This window comes from Macaca thibetana, chromosome 12 (genome assembly GCF_024542745.1).
Source record: "Macaca thibetana thibetana isolate TM-01 chromosome 12, ASM2454274v1, whole genome shotgun sequence".
NCBI classification, from domain to species: Eukaryota; Metazoa; Chordata; class Mammalia; order Primates; family Cercopithecidae; genus Macaca; species Macaca thibetana.
This window is the reverse complement of record NC_065589.1, coordinates 8905960-8929556: the sequence shown is the minus strand read 5'-3', so window position 1 is coordinate 8929556 and position 23597 is coordinate 8905960. Positions and strand designations below refer to the sequence as shown.

Below are 23597 nucleotides of genomic sequence, written 5' to 3'. Positions count from 1 at the left end.
AGTAAATGAAAGTCATTTATTCTTGTTACAAAGAAATAGTTGGCATAAGAGAGAAAAAATATCATTTCTGCACCTTGGTACCAATCATCTTATTTTTTCAAAAAGTTGTACTCAGTTATATTGAGAAACTGAGCTATAGTAAATATACTTTTTGAGCCCTGTGACCCTATATCTGGTGCTTGACCTCGTTTGTATCTCAACTGTATTCCCAGCATGTCCTCCTAGAGAACATTCTGTATTATGATATGTAATTATCAACATGCACTTTTAATTATTAGGAATTAAATTAAAGTGATCAGAATAGAATTTCTTTTGTCCAATAGTCAAACCATTTCAACACTATGAAAAAAAGTGTGTCTTTGGACAGATGGAAATGTCTGGAACCAGATAGAGGTGTCGGTTGCAAAACATGAATGTGCTAAATGCCATGAAATTGTTCACTTTAACATGGTTAATTTTATGTGACTTTGTCGCAGTAAATTATTTAAGACAAGAAGATACATCACAGATTATAGAAAATGAAGCCCTGATTATGGCTTAAAAATGCACTCTTCGTTAGGCAAATCATATAATCAGGCAATACATAAAGTAAACAGAACACAAGTGGCCAAGAAAACTTTAAGAACATGCTTAATTTCAGAAATAATCCAAGAAATTCAGATTAATAAACTGTGGAATTCAGTTTCACTTATCAGGTTAGTAAGCATGCTTTATAGATAACTATTGACCCAACTATAAAACAAATACATTTCTGAAAAAATTGTGCAAAGCCCTTTTTTTTTTTTTTTTTTTTTTTGAGGCGAAGTCTTGCTCTGTTGCCCAGGCTGGAGTGCAGTGGTGCGATCTCGGCTCACTGCAAGCTCTGCCTCCCGGGTTCACGCTATTCTCCTGCCTCAGCCTCCCAAGTAGCTGGGACTATAGGCGCCCATCACCACACCCAGCTAATTTTTTTTGTATTTTTTTAGTAGGGATGGGGTTTCACCGTGTTAGCCAGGATGGTCTCCATCTCCTTGAAAACCATAGGTTGGTGACCAGTTTTTACATAATGCTATGATTCACAAAGAAAGAATGTCCTTTCTCATGGTAACCTCTGGGCTCCCAGCCTCGCCTTGTGGAAGAGTAAAGCAGGATCACTTCCCTCTCATTTCCATGTTGGTGTGACTTTGCAACTTTGACCAAAGCTTTACCTGCCTCCTCTGCCCAGGGAGGGACATGGCCATCTCAGAGGGCTGCTTGGTTTCTGTCCAAGCTGGCCCTCAGAGAAGCGGAAATTCCTGCTGTGAGAACATCAGAGGCTGAGCCACCAGGCAGTCCCAGATGTCTTGAAACAACTTACCCCAGCCCTGCCCAGGGCCTCCTCTCCAGCCCTGTGCACCTTATGACCTGCCCCAGGACAGTTCAGCTTATGCCAGATTCTCGCAGGTGCCTTGCAACCTTTCTGTCTGTCTCTCTGGTCCTCACTTCTTCCCCAGAATCTCATGCTGTTGCATGAAAAAAAATAAATAAATAAAATAAAATAAATAAATAAGTAAATAAAGAACCTTTGTTTTTAGGCCTTTCTCCTCTTCCTGTAGGGACTTGAATCCAGGCCAGATGCTGGGACACTCTTATGCTGTCCTTTTTGCTATTTTGTTGAGTTTCATCCATCCCAGGGATAACCTCTTTTCCTATTGTTATGGCCAGGTTTCAAAGATCTCAATTTTAGAAGAGAATTTAACTTTGCATTTCATTATGAGAAGGGTCATTGGAGTGTTTTCGCTAGAACAAAGAAGGTCAGAGGTAAATCCTAGTCTGTTCTCCTTGTAATACAAAGAACTGTTCAAGCCTACAGAAGGACAGGGCCATTCAGACCATAGAGCCAGGTCATGGCCAGAGCTCTGGCTCTGGGACATCCTCTCTTCCCAGCCCGGTCTATGGAAAGGAATAGAATGCAAGCTCAGGCCTAGAGCTTAGCTAGGCCTGAATACAGGCTGAGACTTTCTCGCCGACAGGTTATAAAAACAATGAATGTGGTTTTCTTGCAGCATTTTATACGGAGCATTTTCCCAGAAAACTAGACCCCAATTCCTGAGGGCTAGTTCTGTTCCCAAGTTTCCTCCTCTCATGCTCTGGGTTCATCTAAATGGTAGTTCTCAAACAGGACTAATTTTTCCCCTAGGACGGATATGTCTGAAGACATTTTTGGTGTTGCAACTGGAGAGGCAAAACAGTCAGTAGGATGTAGGTAGAGGCCAGGGATGCTGTTGAAAGTTGTACAATGTGTGGAAAAATACCCACCCCCCGACTCCTAACAAAGAATTACTCTGGCTCAAAATGTCACGAGTGCTGAAATTGAGAAACTCTGATCTAAATCAATTCCAAGTGAATCCAATGGTGTCTACGCAGCAGGGCCCCCGCCTGGAGGTGTGGAGGACAGCAAGGATCCTGTGCCCACCCTCTGAGCTGTTTGTCTCCCTATAGGGGTCTTTGCAAAGAATGCTCATTCAGGGTGAAATCTCAGCCTTTCTTGGTTGAGCTGTGGGTTCATTCTAGGCAAGTCAGTGGAATAAAAGCCCCCAAATGCCAAGTCATTCCTTTTATTTTTTCTTTTTGAGATGGAGTCTCACTCTGTCACCCAGGCTGGAGTGCAGTGGCATGATCCCAGGTCACTGCAAGCTCTGCCTCCCAGTTTCATGCCATTCTCCTGCCTCAGCCTCCTGAGTAGCTGGGACTACAGGTGCGCACCGCAACACCTGGCTAATTTTTTGTAGTTTTCAAGTAAAGACAGGGTTTCACTGTGTTAGCCAGGATGGTCTCGATCTCCTGACCTCGTGATCCCCCCGCCTCGGCCTCCCAAAGTGCTGGGATTACAGGCGTGAGCCACTGCGCCCGGCCCCAAAATGCCAAGTCATTCTTAATAAGCACTTTTTAAAATACATGACTTAGGCCAATGTCTACAATGGCTTTAAAATTCTGCCTCTCTTTCAAAACGCTGTGTTTATCTTTATGACTGATTAGCTGGGGCATTTCCAGGCATGTGGAACATTTTGGCAGCAGTGTTTCTGTTAACAGATAATTATCTAAAGAGTAGCTGAATGCTAGAATGATTCAGTTAAAAAAAGCATTCAACATGAGTACATAAAAGCCGAGAAACTTGACTGATTAGTAATTTAGATAACTCTAGGAGAATGAGAATAAGGGGTTATGAAAATATAACTTTATTATGATGCAATTCACATACATACAATTCACTCATTTTAATGGTTTTTAGTATAGTCACAGATTTGTACAACCATTGTCATAGTCAACTTTAGAACATTTTCAGTCACTCCCAAAAGATACGTTATATCTATTATCATTCACTCTTCTTTCTCTCCTTCTTCCAGCCCCTGGCAGCCATTAATCAACTTTCTGTCCTTATGGATTTCTATGGATTTCTATGGATTCCATTCACAAAATACATGAGTAGCTTTTTCCCTTTAGCATAAAGGTTTCAAGGTTCATTCATGTTGTGGAATAACTTTATATTGCCAAATAATATTCTGTTCTATGCATATACCACACTTCGTATGTCTACTTGTAAATTGATGGACATTTGGGTGGTTTCCACTTTTTTGCTATTATGAATAAAGCTACTGTGGACATATTTGTGTATGAGTTTTGTGTATGTGTTTTCAGTTCTCTTGGGCATATACTTAGTGGAATTGCTGGGTTGTATGGTAACTGTATACTTAATCTTTTGAGGAACTTCCAGTGTGTGTCTTGATTACTGTAGCTTTTTTTTTTTTTTTTTAGTAGAGACAGGATTTTGCCATATTGGCCAGGCTGGTCTCAAACTCCTGACCTCAAGTGATCCACCCATCTTGAGCTCCCAAAGTGCTGGGATTTCAGGTGTGCGTCACTGCCCCCAGCCTTGATTACTGTAGCTTTATAGTAAGTTTGAAATTGGGAATTACAAATCCTCTAAATTTGTTATTCCTTTTTAAGATTGTTTTGGCCATACTGGGTACCTTGAATTTCCATATGAATGTTAGGGGCCAGTTTGTCAATTTCTGCAAAAAATTCCAGCTGGATTTTGATAGAAATTGTGTTGAATCTATAGATCAATTTGTGGGTATTGCCAACTTAACAAGATTAAATCTTCTGATTCATGAACGTGGGATGTCTTTCATTTTACTTAGGTCTTCTTTAATATCCTTCAACATCAGTTTTTACTTTTCAGTGTAAAGTGCCACACTTAAAAAAATTAAATCTATTCCTAAATATTTTATTCTTTTTAGATGCTATTTTAAATAGAATTATTTTCTTAATTCTAATTTTGTGTTGTTCATTTCTAGTGTCTAGAAATACAATTGAGTTGTGTATATTGATCTTGTATTTTAACATTTCTGAACTTGTTTATTTGTTCTAATAGTTTTTTTTTTCATGAATTTCTTAGGATTTTCTATGTACAAGATCATATCATCTACAAATAAAGATAGCTTTACTTCTTCCTTTCTAATAAGGATGACATTTATTTCTTTTGCTTATCTAATTACCCTGGCTAGAACCTCTAGTACAGTGTTGAATAGAAGAGGAAAGAGAAGATTCTTATGTTGTTCCTGATCTTAGGTGGGGAACATTCAGTCTTTTAGCACATTAGGTGTTAACTGGAGATTTTTTGAGTAGATGCCCCCCACATTATCAGATCAAGGAAATTTGCATCTATTCCTAGCTCACTGAGTATTCTTGTCATATCTGAGGTGTTTGGTTTTGTCAAATGCTTTTTCTGTGTCTATTGAAATGAACATGGTTTTCTTCTTGGTCCTCTATTCTAGTGATATGTGTTAATTGATTTTCAGGTGCTAAACGAACCTTATATTCCTAGAATAATCCCACTTGATCGTGTTGTATAATCCTTTTACATGTTACTGAATTTGGTTTGACAGCATTTTATTGAGGACTTTTGCATCATATCCGTAAGAGATATTAGAAGTTTTATTTTCTTGCAAAGCCTTGGTCTGTGTTTGCTATCTGAATATTACTGGCCTTGTAGAATAAGCTGGGGAATGTTCCCTCCTTTTCTGTTTTTTGGGAACTGTCTGTCAAGAATTGGTATTCATTTTTTACGTATTTGATATAATTCACTAGTGAAACTGTCTGGGCCTCGACTTTTCTTGCAGGAGGTTTTAAAATTACTAATTTAATCTTTTTACCTGTTATGGCTTTATTTAGATTTTGTATTTCTTTTTGATTCAATTTCAGTAGTTTATTTCTTTCTAAGAATTTGTCCATTTTATCTAAGTTATCTAATTGCTTAGCATAAAATGGTCCAGAGTGTTCCCTTATAATACTTTTTTATTTCTGTAAAGTTGGTAGTAATGTTCCCTCTTTCATTTCATATTTTTAGCAATTTGAGTCTTCTCTCTTTTTTCTTTGTTGATCTAACTGAAGGTTTATCCATTTTGTCTATATTTTCAAATAAACAACTTTGGTTTTGTTGATTTTTCTCAATTGCTTCTCTATTTCTTTGTCATTAATTTCACCTCTGTTCTTTATTATTTTCTGCCTTCTTGTGTTGTGTTTAGTTTAGTTTCCTGGTAGAGTGACACTTATCATTACACAATTTCCCTCTTTATTGCTAGTAATATTTTTTGTTTTAAGGTCTATATTATCTTACTTCATGATAGTGTGTCATTAAAAAATAGTCTATTTTATCTGATATTAGTATAACCAATCTGCATTTCTTTTGGTTGCTGTTTTATGATATATTATTTTTCCACCATTTTACTTTGTAAAATTTATGTTTTAAATATAATTTTTTTTGTTTTTAAATCTCAAATGTATCTTCTGCAGACAAGATATTATTAGGCCTTATTTTTATCCAGTCTGACAATCTGTCTTGTAATTGAGTTGTTTAATCCATTCACATTTAATTCTATTATTGATGTAGATGGATTTTATGTCTACTATCATTTTTTTCTTTCTTTATTTTTATTTTTATTTTTTATTTTGAGACAAAATCTCACTCTGTCACCTAGGCTGGAGTGCAGTAGTGCGATCTTGACCCACTGCAACCTCCACCTCCTGGGTTCAAGTGATTCTCCCACCTCAGCTGCCTGAGCAGCTGGAACTACAGGTGTGTGCCACCATGCCTGGCTAATTTTTGTATTTTTTGTAGCGACAGAGTTTTGCCACGTTAGCCAGTCTGGTCTCAAACTCCTGACCTCAAGTGATCCACCTGCCTCAGCATTTCAAAGTGCTGGGATTGCAGGTGTGAGCCACTGTGCCTGGCCCCATTTTCCTTTTTATGTTCTGTATCTCTCATGTATTTATTTGTTCCTCTGTTCCGCCTTTATTGCTTTTTTTTTTTTTTGCATTGAGTGAATATTTTCTAGTGCAACATGTAAAATCCTTTAATGTTTTTCTTTCCGCTATTTAAAAAAGTTGTGCTCTGAGTGGTTGTTCTAGGGCTTAGCACATAAATTTTAACTTACCAGTATCTACTTCAGATTTATACCAACTTAATTCCAGTTAAATACTGAAATGGCATTCCTATATAGCTCTATTTCATTTCTCCCCTTTTTATGATATTATTGTTGTACATAGTACATCTATATATGTTACAAACTAAACAATACATGGTGATATTACTTTGTATAAATGCACATGCTTTCAAGAATCAGAGAGAAGAAAGAAGAGCGAGTATGTATTTATACAGTTTGTTATATTAACCTTTTTATTGATCATTTTGGGTTCTCTTCCTTTGTTCTTATGGATCTGAGTTACCTTATGGTGTCATTTCTAAGCCCAGTTTACCTTTGCCTCCCTTGTGCTGTTATTGTCAAATATATTACACTTCCATATGTTATAGTCTCAACAACATAATTATATATATGTATATTGCTTTTTAGGATTGCTTTTAAAATCAGTTAAGAGAATAGGGCCGGGCGTGGTGGCTCACGCCTGTAATCCCAGCACTTTGGAAAGCCGAGGCAGGTGGATCACCTGAGACCAGCCTGGATCAAGACCAGCCTGGCCAACACGGTGAAACCCCATCTCTACTTAAAATACAGAAATTAGCCAGGTGTGGTGGCAGGTGCCTGTAATCCTAGCTACTCGGGAAGCTGAGGCAGGAGAATTGCTTGAACCTGGGAAGCGGAGATTTCAGTGAGCCAAGATTGTGCCATTGCACTCCAGCCTGGGGAACAAGAGTGAGACTTCGTCTGGAAAAAAAAAAAAAGAATAAAAGGAAAGTATGCATTGGTACTGCCTTTTATAACTACATGATTACTATTATCGGTGCTTTTTTCCTATATGAATTCAGATTATTCTATGGGGTCACTTGCTTTCAACATAAAGAACTTCCTTTAGTATTTCTTGTAAGTTGAGTTTTCCAGCAACACATTCTCTCATTTTTTGTCTTATTACATGGGGTTTTGCTTTTATTTTGTTTGTGCTTTTAAAATGATACTCATCAGAGACTTGTCTTCAGAGGTGGCTCATAATTTTTCCTTCAAAATTGCACATATTTTTTAGCAGACACACATGAGGCAAATTTAATGGTAATAAATACCTTTTTAAGAATCAGGGTGGGGAGATTACCTTCAGCTGTGAAGAGCAGCTGGTGATGTTGCTTGTGGGAAGAGACAGAAATGGTTTATGGGTCTGGGAAAGGCTCTGAAGAAAGACGAAACTGAGTTCACAGTTCTAGGAAGTTGAAGGTCTTCTCACAAATTATAGTTGTGAGATAATATTCATAACCACTGTTTCAAACCGGTCTATTGGTATCTTTTAATACCCTGAGCAGGTAGGTCGCTGACAGATCAGCTGCATACTTCGAGTGTCTTAGTGCAAAATGCCCTTTGTTCAAAAATTCGTAAGAATTTCAGGCCAAGCACAGTGGCTGAAGCTGAAGTGGGAAGCTGAGGCAGGCAGATCACTTGAGGCCAGGAACTCAAGACTGCCCTGGCCAAAGCAGTGATACTCCTTCTCTACTAAAAAGACAAAAAATTAGCTGGGTGTGGAGGTGCATGGCTGTGGTTCCAGCTACTCAGGAGGCTGAGCTGTGAGAATCACTTGCACTTGGAACTGGGAGGCAGAGGTTGCAGTGAGCCAAGATCACGCCACTGCACGCCACTGCACGGCACTGCATGCCAGCCTGGGTGACAGAGTTAAACTGTCTCAAAAAAAAAAAAAAAAAAGAATTTCAGGACACTGACAGCAAAGTATTAAACAAAGCATGAGACCCTTCTAAATGTGGAATGTGATGTGTCTGCCCGGGCTGCTCCTCCACAAAACTGGCCCTGGCAGGGGCAAATGGGGAGTTGGGAGAGTGAGAGAACCAGGGCAGCTGGATTGCACAACCTCAGGGGTGGGGCCAGTGCCAGGTACTATGTAGATAGTGCCTTCTGGAACTGTTCAAGCTGGTGACCCTGAAAAAACATTCTTCTAATTTAGGCCATTGTATAAAAGCAGAGGCCAAGTATATTTACCCTCAAACTTCACGTGGTCTTTCAGCCACAGACTTGGTCAGAGCAAATGACCACTGAGTTTTCACCATAGGCTGGGTACATGAGGGTGTCTAGGCTGGCATGTTGCTGAGGTTTTTACAGTGGCTTAGAAACATAGCTTTTTTTCTAGGTGTTTCTCAAACCTTAGGGTAGGAGTGGAGATGGGAGGCAGACCTAAGTATGTGATAAGAAGACTAGAGGAATCAGTGTTTCTACTGTGTCTGTGCCCCATCCCTGTGGGTCTGTTTTCTACTCCCCACACCACTCCTCCTTGTCACTGGAAAGTCATGGAATTCTGGAATCTCAGGGTTGATGGTGACTGTGAAGCAGAGTGCCGTGCACTGGTATCCATCTCTGGGAGAGAAATACCATGCACCATGCACCTGGGTTGGGTTGCCAATTCCAGGGCAGGACTCTAAACACCTCGGCAGTCTCTACTAAGATTCCTGGACCTGGCACTTCCCAGCTCTGGTCGGAGGCATTTTACAATCCTAGCTGCCAGACAGAGTATGAGTCTGGTGAGATGGAACGCTTGTGCAAGTCAGGCAAAGAAACTTTAATCTTCACAGATAGGCAGTAAGAATCAACAGGAACCTAGGATCCATGTCAGCCAGCTCCCAAGGTAGAGGAAGCTGCTCAGGTGGACAAAGTCCCATCTGCGTGTGCTCCACTTTGCACGGCAGCTGAGGGACCCCAAAAATACTCTGCATTAGGTTTTGTACACCGGAGGTCACTGCAGTTTATCAGCACCCAGACATCCATCCTGGGTGCCTGTCCTCTGTTCTATTCCCTTTCCATCCTTTCTCTGACTTTTGTGATGATTATTTCTTTTGCGTTTTTTTCCATCAACATTTATTTTAAATTCCATGGCACACATGCAGGATGTGCAGGTTTGTTACATAGCTAAACATGTGCCATGGTGGTTTGCTGCACAGATCAGCCTATCACCTAGGTATTAAGCCCAGCATCCATGAGCTATTCTTTTTGATGTTCTCCCTCCCCCGGCTATTTCTTTGCTTTTCTTTACAATTTTGCCACCTAAATTTGCATCTCTAAATAATATAGATGATTTTACCTGTTTCGGTACTTAATATAAATAGAATTTTCTTTTTTTTTTTTTTTGGTCTTGCTTTTTTTTTTGGTTCAACCTTATGTCTGAGAGATTCATGATGCGTGTTCTTACAAGTTGTAGTTTGTGGATTGTCAGTACTGAATATATCCCATTGTATGAATACACTACAATTTTATTTATCCATTCTACTGTTGATGGGCTTTGGGTTGTGTCTAGCTTTTCACTGTTGTGACCAATGTGACAACGAACATTCTTTTACATTCTGAAATACATGTGAGTAGGTTTCTAGAGTATATACCTGGGGTGAAGCTGCTGCGTTGGAGAATGTGCATATCATTAATTTAATAAGATATAACTATTTTTCAGAGTAGTTGTACATTTCCCTGATTGCTAAGGCATTAGTTATGTACATGACTGATTATATTGAGGGTTTTAAAATATACTTACTGGTCATTTGGATTTCCTCCTTCGCCCATTCAAGTCTATTGCCCACTGGGTTATTTGTCTACTCGAATTATGTATGCATTCTTGATACTAGTTCTTTGACAGTTACAGGTATTGCAAATATCTTCCCCAACTCTGCATCTTGCTTTTTACTTTTATTCAAACGAATTAGAATAAACATCTTAATATATGACTCATTGTGCTCCTGTGTGGGAGTTTCCATAGGGGAGATGCCAGAAAAGGGACTTACTGTGTCGTGCACATTTTAAATGTCATTAGGCATTAACAATTTATTCTTCCCCTAGCAATGTATAAGTGTACACTTTCCTTCATATCCTTGCCACATTTATTATCTTCAGACGTTTTGGGTTTTTGGCAATTCAATAGGTGAAAAATAACTGAAGGTTATTTGAATTTGCATTTCCCTTATTAATTTTTCATTTAAACGTCTTGTGTGTGTGTGTGTGCGTTTTCTTTTATCAAGTCATTTCACCAGTGAAGATAAGAGTATTTACCTTCTGCATTTAATAGAATTGATGCAACTGGCTGAGCATGGTGGCTCATGTTTATAATCCCAGCACTTTGCGGGGCTGAAGCAGGGGGATAGCTTGAGCCCAAGAGTTTGAGACCAGCCTAGGCAGAATAGTGAGATTCCTTCACTACAAAAAATACAAGCTTCGCTGGGCATGGTAGCGCATGCCTGTAGGCCTAACTACTCGGAAGGCTGAGGTGGGAGGAGGATTTGAGCCCAGGAGTTCAAGGTTCCAGTGAGCTATGTTTGCATCATTGCACTCCAGCATGGGCAACAGAGCAAGACCCTGACCAACTCCCCACCCACCCCCGCCCCCCCAAAAAAATCAATGCAACCTGTGATCACTTTATTTGGGCAACTTCCCCAAATTCTTGACTCAGCGAATTTGTTGCAGGGCTTTCTTTTTAAAGCTCTTATTGGTTCACATACTAGAACAATCCCAGGGGATATCTGGTTAGGTATTGATTGCTACAGAGCCAAACTATGTCACCAGAACCCATTTATATGTTTCCATTTCTTGCCTCTGTTTCCTTGGCCATGATATCCTTCTCAGTCTCATAATACCCAAGCAGCAGGGGCTTCAGCCTCAGTTCTTTTCCCAGGATTCCTAGTTAAACTTCTTCTGCCTCATTGGCTCTATGAAGTCACATGCCCATCTCTGAACTAATCATGGTGGCCAAGGGGATGAGACGTGCTGATTGGTTGAGGCCTAGGTCACATGTTCTATCCTGAGCTGGGAGTGGATCTTCACCAGAAGTACTTTTTTTTTTTTTTTTTTGAGACGGAGTCTCGCTCTGTCGCCCAGGCTGGAGTGCAGTGGCCGGATCTCAGCTCACTGCAAGCTCCGCCTCCCGGGTTTACGCCATTCTCCTGCCTCAACCTCCCGAGTCGCTGGGACTACAGGCGCCCCCACCTCGCCCGGCTAGTTTTTTGTATTTTTCAGTAGAGACAGGGTTTCACCGTGTTAGCCAGGATGGTCTCGATCTCCTGACCTCGTGATCCGCCCGTCTCGGCCTCCCAAAGTGCTGGGATTACAGGCTTGAGCCACCGCGTCCGGCCCAGAAGTACATTTGAAAGTCGGGGAGGGGTAGCCGCTGGGATGAGACAGGAAATAACTTGTCCATACTGCGAATTACTCTTCAGTTAATGATATTTTCTATTGGGATGTCAGATTTTTCGTTACTAGTTTGTCGTATAAGCCTATTACTATGTAGATTTTTCTGTGTCTAATCTAAATTTCTTTTAATAATCTATGGGTTTACACCTAATAAGAATGTCCTCCAGAAAAGATGACCTGCCAACTTTTAAAGCAATCATTTTGGGGCTTGTAAGTATTTAGTATTGGAAGTCTCTGCCTCTTGCTCTCTTTTGGGAATTGTTTTTCCTACTGTGATATATGTAAATATTTATAAATTTAAATTTTAAATTTTAAAAATATACCAGGATGTGAAAGAAACATTATTAAACATAGGTGTTTTGCTGTGAATGTTTCTTGGAATAGGTAGGACTTTGTATGATAGGTTTTTGTCTTTCGGTCAGCTTGGGAACGTTGTGTTCTTTTTTAATTGAATGATATGTTTTCAATTGATACTACCAAAAGAAACATTATTGGAGTATTGTTTACATGCAATAAAGTGAACCATTTTAATTATACATTTCTGAGTTGTAATGATTTTATTTACCTGTGCAACCATCACCACATTCAAGATATGGACCACTCCATTACCCGGTAACTTCCTTCTGTCCTATCTCAGTCACCCAATACCTCCCTTCACCTTAGGCAACCATGAATGGTTTCTGTTGCTGGACAATAGAATTGTCTTTTCTAGAGTTTCATCTGAATGGAATCATACAATTATGAATGAAAAGCACACAGGTATACTGTTTCGTGTCTGGCCTCTTCAGCTCAGCATTATGTCTCTTCAGATCCTTTCATGTTGTTGCATGTACCAATATTTCATTCCTTTTTATTTCTGAGTAGCATTTCACTGTATATATATATCATCATTTGCTTATGCATTTATTTATTGATGGACACATGGAAAGTTTCCAGTTGTCGGCTATTATGAATAAAGTTGCTATGATTATTTGAGTGCAAGTGTTTCTGAGGCTTCATTTTTCTTGGGTAAATAGTTAAAAGTGGGATTGCTGAGTTGTGTGGTAGGTGTATGTATGACTTCATAAGAAACAGTCGAACTGTTTTCAAAGCAGTTACACAATTTTACGATCCTAACAGCAAAACATTAGAGCTCTGGCTGCTCTGTATTTCTGCTAAGACTTGCTATTTTTGGTCTTTTACATTTCAGCCATCCTAACAGGTGTGTAGGAGAATATCATTGGGTTTTAATTTGTATTCCTCTTATGACTGATGAGGATCTTTTCATGTGCTTATTGATCATATGCCTGTCTTCTTTTATAAGGTGTCCTTTCAAATCTTCTGCACACTTTTATTGGGTTGTTTGTCTTCTTATATTTGAGTAGTGAGTTCTTTACATATTCTGGATACAAGTGCTATGTCAGATAGTTATGTTTGTCTTTACTTCTGGTATGGAGCATCCTTTGTTTCCTTTTTTAAAAACAGTATCTTTCATGGAGCAAAAGCTGTAAATTTTGATTAAGTCAATTTTAGCAAACGTTTTGTGGTTTGTACCCCTTGTGTCCTATCTAAGAATTCTTTGTCTACCAAAAGGTGTGAGGATTTGTTTCTATGTTTTTTTAAAAAAATGAAACAGTTTCATTTTGTAGGTTTGGGTGGAAAGGGGTCTTTAGACCTCTTAGTCTTTGTTTATGTCTCTGAGATTGTCAGAGGTTAATACAATCGTTCAGGTCAGGCTTTTGGATGCCTTTTTCTATCTCTGAATTTTTCTAGGGTGACCTCACTGACACCCATGGCTTAAACCACCACGTATGCTGATGGCTCCAAGTTTATCTGTGCGGCCCAGACCCCTCTTCATCTCCAGACCCTGGAAGCTGATGCCTTGGGCAGCTCCTCCTGTTTCCCAGGCACCAGGAATGTGAGCTTCTCCCTCCCCACAGTCCTGCTCTCCCCAGCGCTCCCATGTCTCCGAAGGCACCATCATCTTCCAAGATACATGGGCCTCCCCAGGGTCTAGGAGTCATAGACGTGGGACTAGAAATTAGATGACATTGGCCGGGCGCGGTGGCTCAAGCCTGTAATCCCAGCACTTTGGGAGGCCGAGACGGGCGGATCACGAGGTCAGGAGATCAAGACCATCCTGGTTAACACGGTGAAACCCCGTCTCTACTAAAAAATACAAAAAATTAGCCGGGCGCGGTGGTGGGCGCCTGTAGTCCCAGCTACTCGGGAGGCTGAGGCAGGAGAATGGCGTGAACCCGGGAAGCGGAGCTTGCAGTGAGCTGAGATCCGGCCACTGCACTCCTGCCCGGGCGACAGAGCGAGACTCTGTCTCAAAAAAAAAAAAAAAAAAAAAAAAAAAAGAAATTAGATGACATTGCTGCCTAAATAAAACACCACTACATGGAGATAGAACAGGGGAGCCCCTTGAATGTGGCAAGAGCACCCTCCCAGGCATGTTCCACCCTCATCTCGTGCTCATCAGGAGGGACACAGTTTTAAGTGGGTTGGAGGAATAGTTCAGAGGCTGAGATATTACACCCACAACTGAGAATCCCTTTCTAGTGCTCTGTGTCCTCACAAATCCCCAGAAATCATCCTCCCCTGGAGAGTTCCCAAAGCCCTTACAGACCTGCCCTCTCTGTGCTGTCCTGCCTGTGCCCCCTGGTGGACACCTCCATTCACTGCCTGTCCCGTGGGTTCTGTCCAAAGGTGGAATCTGTTATCAATGTGGATTTCTAATGGGGGTAACTTCCTCCCTAAGGGAAGCCTCAGCCTCATCAGCAATGGCAGACACAGCCAGGTATGTAGACATAGAGGAAGTGAGACAGAAAGTGTGGCCAGCCCAGAGAGCCTGCCCATATCATCCTAGGGCGACCAGGACAAGGAGGCCTCAGCAATCTTGCCAAGCAGATGTAGGAGTGACTTTCTCGAGCCTCATGGGCATGAGACCGTTGTGAGTGCTCAGGGTCTCTCCCTTAGAAAGGCACACATTTAATTCTCCGTCTTGAAATGTGAACTAGGACCCCCACAAATTATGCAGCCCCCACAAATTATTCTGTTCTGAAGGAATCATTCTTATCAGAAATTGGTGCTGGATTGACTTGGAGAAAAGCCTGACCATAACCTTCAGGATGAAATAAAGGCCTGAATGAATGGACACTTGAGTCTCTAAGCAGACTTGCGGAAGATTGGAGCCTTCGGCATTCAGAAGAGGAATGCAGACTGTGCAAGATCTGAGGCCAGGATCCAGCCTCCCAGGTTCAGGGAGCTCCCTGAACCCACTGTGGGTCCTTGCTAAAGTTGTCTTGCCCATGTGTGCTTTAGACAGCAGCACCTTTATTTCATGGGATAGATGAGAATTCTCAACAGAGCCTTTGCAAGAATCTGATCATCACATCTTGAGCTCAGCCTCCCTGTAGCTTTTTTTTTATGTTGACAGCCACTTCATAGAGAGTCCTCTGTGATCCTTACGAGAAATATCCTTGTGCAAAAAAAAAGGCCAAAACCACATAGTGAGCCTCCCCACTCCCTGTTTCAAGAAAGCTGGCTTAGCAATGTTGTCTGTTTTTTTTATGTATTGTGTTACCCATACGTGGGAAGAAAGAATTTTAAGAGTTAGCAAATAGGGTCACATCCAGCAGAGAACATGTGGTTGGGGACTAGGGCAATGGTGACTCCTCAGACCCCAGCTGCAGCCTGATAAAAGTGGTTAACAGAGAAGGAGGAGGCAGTGACATGAAATGGGTGTTCACAGCCTTGTGTTGGGAATTGAATGAGAAACAAGAGCTTGAACTTGGATGTTCCCCAGAGTGAGCGCAGGGTCAGATGAGTTTTTCAAGATAGGAGTGATCGGTCTTTCCCAGGGTGGGGCCCATAATGAAAGGCAATGATAGATTAAACGGTAATAAGTTACTAGAGGAGGGCACCCTGTCTTCAGTTACATGATGATTTGCTAGGTGGCTCATGACAAGGTAATTAAGACGAAGGAAACAAATGTAGCAGGCACAGCCTGGGCTGGACAGTCAGCTGTTGATAGCCTCTGCTGAGATGGCCACAGGACTCCAGGTTTCCCTGCCGCAGCTGGCCACAGGACTGCTGCTCCTCCTCAGTGTCCAGCCCTGGGCTGAGAGTGGGAAGGTGCTGGTGGTGCCCGCTGATGGCAGCCACTGGCTCAGCATGCGGGAGGCCGTGCGGGAGCTCCATGCCAGAGGCCACCAGGTGGTGGTCCTCACCCCGGAGGTGAAAATGCACATCAAAGAAGAGAACTTTTTCACCCTGACAACCTATGCCATTTCATGGACCCAGGACGAATATGATCACCTTTTGCTGGGACACACTCAATTGTTCTTCGAAACAGAACATCTTCTGATGAGATTTTCTAGAAGTATGGCAGTTATGAACAATATGTCTTTGATTATACATAGGTCTTGTGTGGAGCTACTGCATAATGAGGCCCTGATCAGGCACCTGAATGCTACTTCCTTTGATGTGGTCTTAACAGACCCCTTTTACCTCTGCGGGGCGGTGCTGGCTAAGTATCTGTCGATTCCTGCTGTGTTTTTTTTGAGGAACATTCCATGTGACTTAGACTTTAAGGGCACACAGTGTCCAAACCCTTCCTCTTATGTTCCTAAGTTATTAACAACCAATTCAGACCACATAACATTCCTGCAAAGGGTCAAGAACATGCTCTATCCTCTGGCCCTGTCCTACATTTGCGATGCTCTTTCTGCTCCTTATGCAAGTCTTGCCTCTGAGCTTTTTCAGAGAGAGGTGTCAGTGGTGGATCTTCTCAGTCATGCATCCGTGTGGCTGTTCCGATCGGACTTTGTGATGTAGTACCCCAGGCCGATCATGCCCAACATGGTCTTCATTGGAGGCATCAACTGTGCCAACAGGAAGCCACTATCTCAGGTCTGTATTGGTGCCTTCATCCAATCAATGTTCCAAGCAAAACACTTTTTTAAAAATGTATTTACTTACAATTGCTTCTATATCTACTTATCTTTCCAAAGATTTCATTTCTGCTTCTCATTGTTGTAATAGTCTTCAGTGAGATAAACTTTTAAAGGATCAGTGGTAGTGCAGTTCAGGCTTTCAATGACCACTGAGAGGAAGAAGAGGCAGGGACGAGGATCTGTCAAAGGATGGTCAAGGAGTGATGTGACTCACAGAGACTGTTCATTTGTAAAGGCGCCGTCTTCATGGTTGTGGATGTGCCTCATCTGGACAGGAGCAGGGACACTACATTGAGAACTAATCCATCCAAATCTTGCTGCAAGGTTTTCAGTAGAAACGATGAAGGAATAGCAGTTTACAATTGTTGATGTGATAATTTTTAGTGGTCCCGTCTTGCAAAAGACAGAGAGGTGACCACAGGAGACCTAAGCACTCAGAGAAGTAGAAGTTTCTAAGAAGTTGACTCAGTTCAGTGGAATTGGGTCAATGTAGGTACAATGGATGTCTGTGATCAGAAAATGAAACACAGAGTTCAGTTTCCAGAGAGGGAATTTTGGATTATAATAGGAGAATGTTTCTTGTGAAGACGCTACTTAAAAAAAGTTCTTAATAGGTTAACTTCATGGTCTAATACAGAATTGTCTAATAGAAATATCATGTAAACCACATACATAATTTAAACTTTTCTAGCGGGCATGTTAGACACCAGAGAAAACCACTGAAATTAATTTGAATATGCATTTTATTTAACCAGATGTATCCCAAATATCCTTTCAACATGTATTCATTATAAAATTAATACTTAAATATTGAATATAGTTTTTTTTGTTGTTAAGTCTTCAAACTCTAGCATATATTTGACACTTACAGCATATCTCCATTTGAAGTAGCCACATTTCAAGTGCTCAATAGTCATATGTAGTTAGTGACCACAATATGGTCAATGTTTATAAATGTTCCATGGACAAAATTAAATTCTGTCTTTTCAATTTTTCTATCTTTTTTTTTTTTCTTTTGAGATAGGGTCTCACTCTGTCACCCAGTCTGGAGTGCAGTGGTGGGATCTCAGCTCATTGCAATCTCTACCTCCCAGGTTCAACCGATTCTTCTGCCTCAGCCTCCCAAGTAGCTGGAACTACAGGTGCATGGGACCACATCCAGCTAATTTTTTTTTTTTTGTATTTTTTATGGAGATGGAGTTTTATCATGTTGGCCAGGCTGATCTCGAATGCCTGATCTCAAGTGATTCACTCTTCTTGGCCTCCCAAAGTGCTGGGATTACAGGCATCAGCCACCACACCTAGGCAATTTTTCTATCTTTTAAAAGACCCGCTACTGAATCTGCCCAATTCTGTGAAGGAGGTCTTAAAAAAAATCCCCATATATAACAAATTCTACTCAAGTTACAGTTTGGTTCTTAGTTTTTGCTTTATACATAGTGATTAGATTGGTGAATATAGGTTTGAGACTTGTATTTTCTTCACATAGTTTGCTGTTATCATTAAATAATAATCCTTAAAATACATTTTATCTGATATCAGTATTGCTACTCCTATGTTATTTTTTGAATCCCCATCTCTTTTAATTTGAAAATAATTTGTGTGCAAGTGGGTGGCTCACTCCTGTGATTTCCACCCTTTGGGAGACCGAGGAGGATTGTTTGAGCCCAGGAGTCTGAGAGCAGCCTGGGCAACATGCTGAGACTCCATCTCTACAAAAAAATAAAAAAATTATCCAGTTGTGTTGGCGCACACTTGTGGTCCCAGCTACTCGGGAGGCCGAGGCAGGAGGATCACTTGATCCCAGGAGGTGGAGGCTGCAGGAGGTGAAGGTATGCCATGTTCACTCCACCTCACTCCAGCCTGGGTGACAGAGCGAGGCCCCATCTCAAAAAAAAAATAAAAATTTATTTGGAATGTGAAAATCTTGTTTTAAAGTTTAGAAAACATTTTTATAAATTCCAATATGAAAAGCTGGGTGCAGTGGCATGTGCCTGTGGTCCCAGCTACTTGGGAGGCTCAGGTGAGAGGATCATTGAGCTCAGGAGTTTCAGCTCCTGTGGTTTGTTGATTGACTGATTGATTGAAAACACAAGAAAACCCAAAATGACTTTAATCTGATAATTTCTTTTGATGTCAGCATTCTGATTCTGTCCATAATTGTATTCTTTCCATTGAGTGTAAGCTCATTCCTTTAACAGAAATTTCCTTTTTCCTTCTTAATTTTGGAATTCCATGGCACTTTTCCATTTCCATGGAGACGCAGTGCAGCATCCTCAAATCTCCAATTCTTACATCTGTCTCTTTCACTTGTAAGAGCCCTTGTGATTATATTGTCCCACCCAGACATCCAGGATAATCTCCCCATGTCAAAACCCTTAATTAAATCACATCTGTAAAGTTTCTTCCACCTGTAATGGAACATATTCCCAGGTTTGAGCAACTACAGTGTAGATACTTTTGCGGGGCTGTGATTCTGCCTACCGCAGACACTAAGCTTAAAGTGAAACCCACATCTTATTCAAAGCTTGGAGGTTTTCCTCTATTTGGCCATTTAAATTTAATTTTTGTTCCTGTCCTCCATAGTCTTCTATTCTCCAGGCTTCAGAGCTATCAGCTTACCATTCAATTATCTCCTTTTCTCCTTATCTTCCTTTTTTTTATTTTTAAAAAACAATACTTTCAAAGAGCAAAAATTTTAGAATTTGATGAGGTTTATTCTAGTGAAGTTTTTATCGTTTGTACTTTTTGTACCCTAAGGATGCTTTGTCTACCTCAAGATATAGTTTTTATGTTCTCTTAAAAACATTAAAGGATTCCAGTTTGTATGTTTAGCTCTGTGAGATTGGCAGAGGGGAACTGGATCACTCAGGTCTGGCTTTCGGGATGCCTTTTTCTGTCTCTGGACTTTGCTGGGGTGACCTCACTGACACCCATGGCTTCAACTACCACATATGCTGATGGCTCCAAGTCTATCTGTGCAGCCCAGACCCCTCTTCATCTCCAGACCCTGGAAGCTGATGCCCTGGGCAGCTCCTCCTATTTCCCAGGCACCAGGAATGTGAGCTTCTCCCTCCCCACAGTCCTGCTCTCCCCAGCGCTCCCATGTCTCTGAAGGCACCACCATCTTCCAAGATACAAGGGCCTCCCCAGGGTCTAGGAGTGCCAGACATGTAACTAGAAATGAGATGGCATCACTGTCTAAATAAAACACCACTAGATGGAGATAGAACAGGGGAGCCCCTTGAATGTGGCAAGAGCACCCTCCCAGGCATGTTCCACCCTCATCCCGGGCTCATCAGGAGGGTGCTTAGGAGGCACACAGTTTTAAGGGGGTTGGAGGAATAGTTCAGAGGCTGAGATGTTGCACCCACAGCTGAGAATCCCTTTGTAGTGCTCTGTGTCATCACAAATCCCCAGAAATCATCCTCCCCTGGAGAGTTCCCAAAGCCCTTGCAGACCTGCCTTGTCTGTGCTGTCCTGCCTGTGCCCCCTGGTGGACACCTCCATTCACTGCCTGTCCCGTGGGTTCTGTCCAAAGGTGGAATCTGTTATCAATGTGGATTTATAATGGGGGTAACTTCCTCCCTAAGGGAAGCCTCAGTCTCACCAGCAATGGCAGACACAGCCAGGCATGTAGACACAGAGGAAGTGAGACAGAAAGTGTGCCCAGCCCAGAGAGCCTGCCTACATCATCCTGTGGGGACCAGGACAAGAAGGCCTCAGCAATCTTGCCAAGCAGATGTAGGAGTGACTTTCTCGAGCCTCATGGGCTTGAGACTGTTGTGAGCGCTCAGGGTCTCTCCCTTAGAAAGGCACACATTTAATTCTCCGTTTTGAAATGTGAACTAGGACCCCCACAAATTATGCAGCCCCCACAAATTATTCTGTTCTGAAGGAACCATTCTTATCAGAAATTGGTGCTGGATTGACTTGGAGAAAAGCCTGACCATAACCTTCAGGATGAAATAAAAGCCTGGGTGAATGGACACTTTAGCAGACTTGCGGAAGATTGGGGCCTTCGGCATTCAGAAGAGGAATGCAGACTGTGCAAGATCTGAGGCCAGGATCCAGCCTCCCAGGTTCAGGGAGCTCCCTGGGTCCTTGCTAAAGTTGTCTTGCCCATGGGTGCTTTAGACAGCAGCACCTTTATTTCATGGGATAGATGGAGAATTCTCAACAGAGCCTTCACAAGAATCTGATCATCACATCTTGAGCTCAGCCTCCCTGTAGCTTTTTTTTATGGTGCCAGCCACTTCGTAGAGAGTCCTCTGTGATCCTTACAAGAAATATCCTTTTGCAAAAAAAGACCAAAACCACATAGTGAGCCTCCCCACTCCCTGTTTCAAGAAAGCTGGCTTAGCAATGTTGTCTGTTTCTTGGATGTGCTGTGTTACCCATACGTGGGAAGAAAGAATTTTAAGAGTTAGCAAATAGGGTCACATCCAGCAGAGAACATGTGGTTGGGGACTAGGGCAATGGTGACTCCTCAGACCTCAGCTCTAGCCTGATGAACGTGGTTAACAGAGAAGTAGGAGGCAGTGACATGAAATGGGTGTTCACAGCCTTGTGTTGGGAATTGAATGAGAAACAAGAGCTTGAACTTGGATGTTCCCCAGAGTGAGCGCAGGGTCAGATGAGTTTTTCAAGATAGGAGTGATCGGTCTTTCCCAGGGTGGGGCCCATAATGAAAGGCAATGATAGATTAACGAACAGGTAATAAGTAACTGGAGGAGGGCACTCTGTCTTCAGTTACATGATGATTTGCTAGGTGGCTCATGACAAGGTAATTAAGACGAAGGAAACAAATGTAGCAGGCACAATGTGGGGGTGGACAGTCAGCTGTCAGTGGCTTCTGCTGAGATGGCCACAGGATTCCAGGTTCCCTTGCCGCAGCTGGCCACAGGACTGCTGCTCCTCCTCAGTGTCCAGCCCTGGGCTGAGAGTGGGAAGGTGCTGGTGGTGCCCACTGATGGCAGCCACTGGCTCAGCATGCGGGAGGCCGTGCGGGAGCTCCATGCCAGAGGCCATCAGGTGGTGGTCCTCACCCCAGAGGTGAATATGCACATCAAAGAAGATAACTTTTTCACCCTGACAACTTATGCTGTTCCGTGGACCCAGGATGAATTTGATCACTTTTTGCTGGGACACAGTCAATCGTTCTTCGAAACAGAACATCTTCTGATGAGATTTTCTAGAAGTATGGCAATTATGAACAATATATCTTTGATTATACATAGGTCTTGTGTGGAGCTACTGCATAATGAGGCCCTGATCAGGCACCTGAATGCTACTTCCTTTGATGTGGTTTTAACAGACCCCTTTCACCTCTGCGGGGCGGTGCTGGCTAAGTACCTGTCGATTCCTACTGTGTTTTTTTTGAGGAACATTCTATGTGACTTAGACTTTAAGGGCACACAGTGTCCAAATCCTTACTCCTATATTCCTAAGTTCCTAACGACCAATTCAGACCACATGACATTCCTGCAAAGGGTCAAGAACATGCTCTATCCTCTGGCCCTGTCCTACATTTGCGATACTGTTTCTGTTCCTTATGCAAGCCTTGCCTCTGAGCTTTTTCAGAGAGAGGTGTCAGTGGTGGATCTTCTCAGCCATGCATCCGTGTGGCTGTTCCGATCGGACTTTGTGATGGACTACCCCAGGCCAATCATGCCCAACATGGTCTTCATTGGAGGCATCAACTGTGCCAACAGGAAGCCACTATCTCAGGTCTGTATTGGTGCCTTCATCCAATCAATGTTCCAAGCAAAACACTTTTTAAAAAATGTATTTACTTACGAGCATCTTCGTATCTACTTATCTTTCCAAAGATTTCATTTCTGCTTCTCATTATTGTAATAGTCTTCAGTAAGATAAACTTTTAAAGGATCAGTGGTAGTGCAGTTCAGGCTTTCAATGACCACTGAGAGGAAGAAGAGGCAGGGACGAGGATCTGTCAAAGGATGGTCAAGGAGTGATGTGACTCACAGAGACTGTTCATTTGTAAAGGCGTCGTCTTCATGGTTGTGGATGTGCCTCATCTGGGCAGGAGCAGGGACACTACATTGAGAACTAATCCATCCAAATCTTGCTGCAAGGTTTTCAGTAGAAACGATGAAGGAATAGCAGTTTACAATTGTTGACGTGATAATTTTTAGTGGTCCCGTCTTGCAAAAGACAGAGAGCTGACCACAGGAGACGTAAGCACTCAGAGGAAGTAGAAGTTTCAAAGAGGTTGACTCAGTTCAGTGGAATTGGGTCAATGTAGGTACAATGGATGTCTGTGATCAGAGAATGAAACACAGAGTTCAGTTTCCAGAGAGGGAATTTTGGATTATAATAGGAGAATGTTTCTTGTGAAGACGCTACTTAAAAAAAATTCTTAATAGGTTAACTTCATGGTCTAATAGAGAATTGTCCAATAGAAAGATCATGTAAACCACATACGTAATTTAAACTTTTCTAGTGGGCATGTTAGAAACCAGAAAAAAAGAAGCCACCGAAATTAATTTGAATAATGCATTTTATTTAACCAGATGTATCCCAAATATTATCCTTTCAACATGTGTTCAATATAAAATTAATATTTAATATAGTTTTTTTGTTGTTAAGTCTTCAAAATCTAGCATATATTTGCCACTTACAGCATATCTCCATTTGGAATAGCCACATTTCAAGTGCTCAATAGTCATATGTAGTTAGTGACCACAATATGGTCAATGTTTATAAATGTTCCGTGGACAAAACTAAAATTCAGTCTTTTCAATTTTTCTATCTTTTTTTGTTTTTCTTTTGAGTTGGGGTCTCACTCTGTCACCCAGTCTGGAGTGCAGTGGTGGGATCTCAGCTCATTGCAATCTCTACCTCCCAGGTTCAACCGATTCTTCTGCCTCAGCCTCCCAAGTAGCTGGAACTACAGGTGCATGGCACCACGTCCAGCTAATTTTTTTTTTTGTATTTTTTATGGAGATGGAGTTTCATCAGGTTGGCCAGGCTGATCTCAAATGCCTGATCTCAAGTG

The 23597-nt window shown here is 41.7% G+C and overlaps 1 protein-coding gene and 2 pseudogenes across 2 annotated transcripts in view; all 3 read left to right on the top strand.

Moving 5' to 3' along the window:
* Positions 1–23597, top strand: part of LOC126933130 (UDP-glucuronosyltransferase 1-6) — a 113874-nt gene that overhangs the window by 27081 nt on the left and 63196 nt on the right. The window lies entirely within an intron of this gene.
* LOC126933135 (UDP-glucuronosyltransferase 1A5-like) lies at positions 13984–16266 on the top strand (annotated as a pseudogene).
* LOC126933136 (UDP-glucuronosyltransferase 1A5-like) lies at positions 21440–22070 on the top strand (annotated as a pseudogene).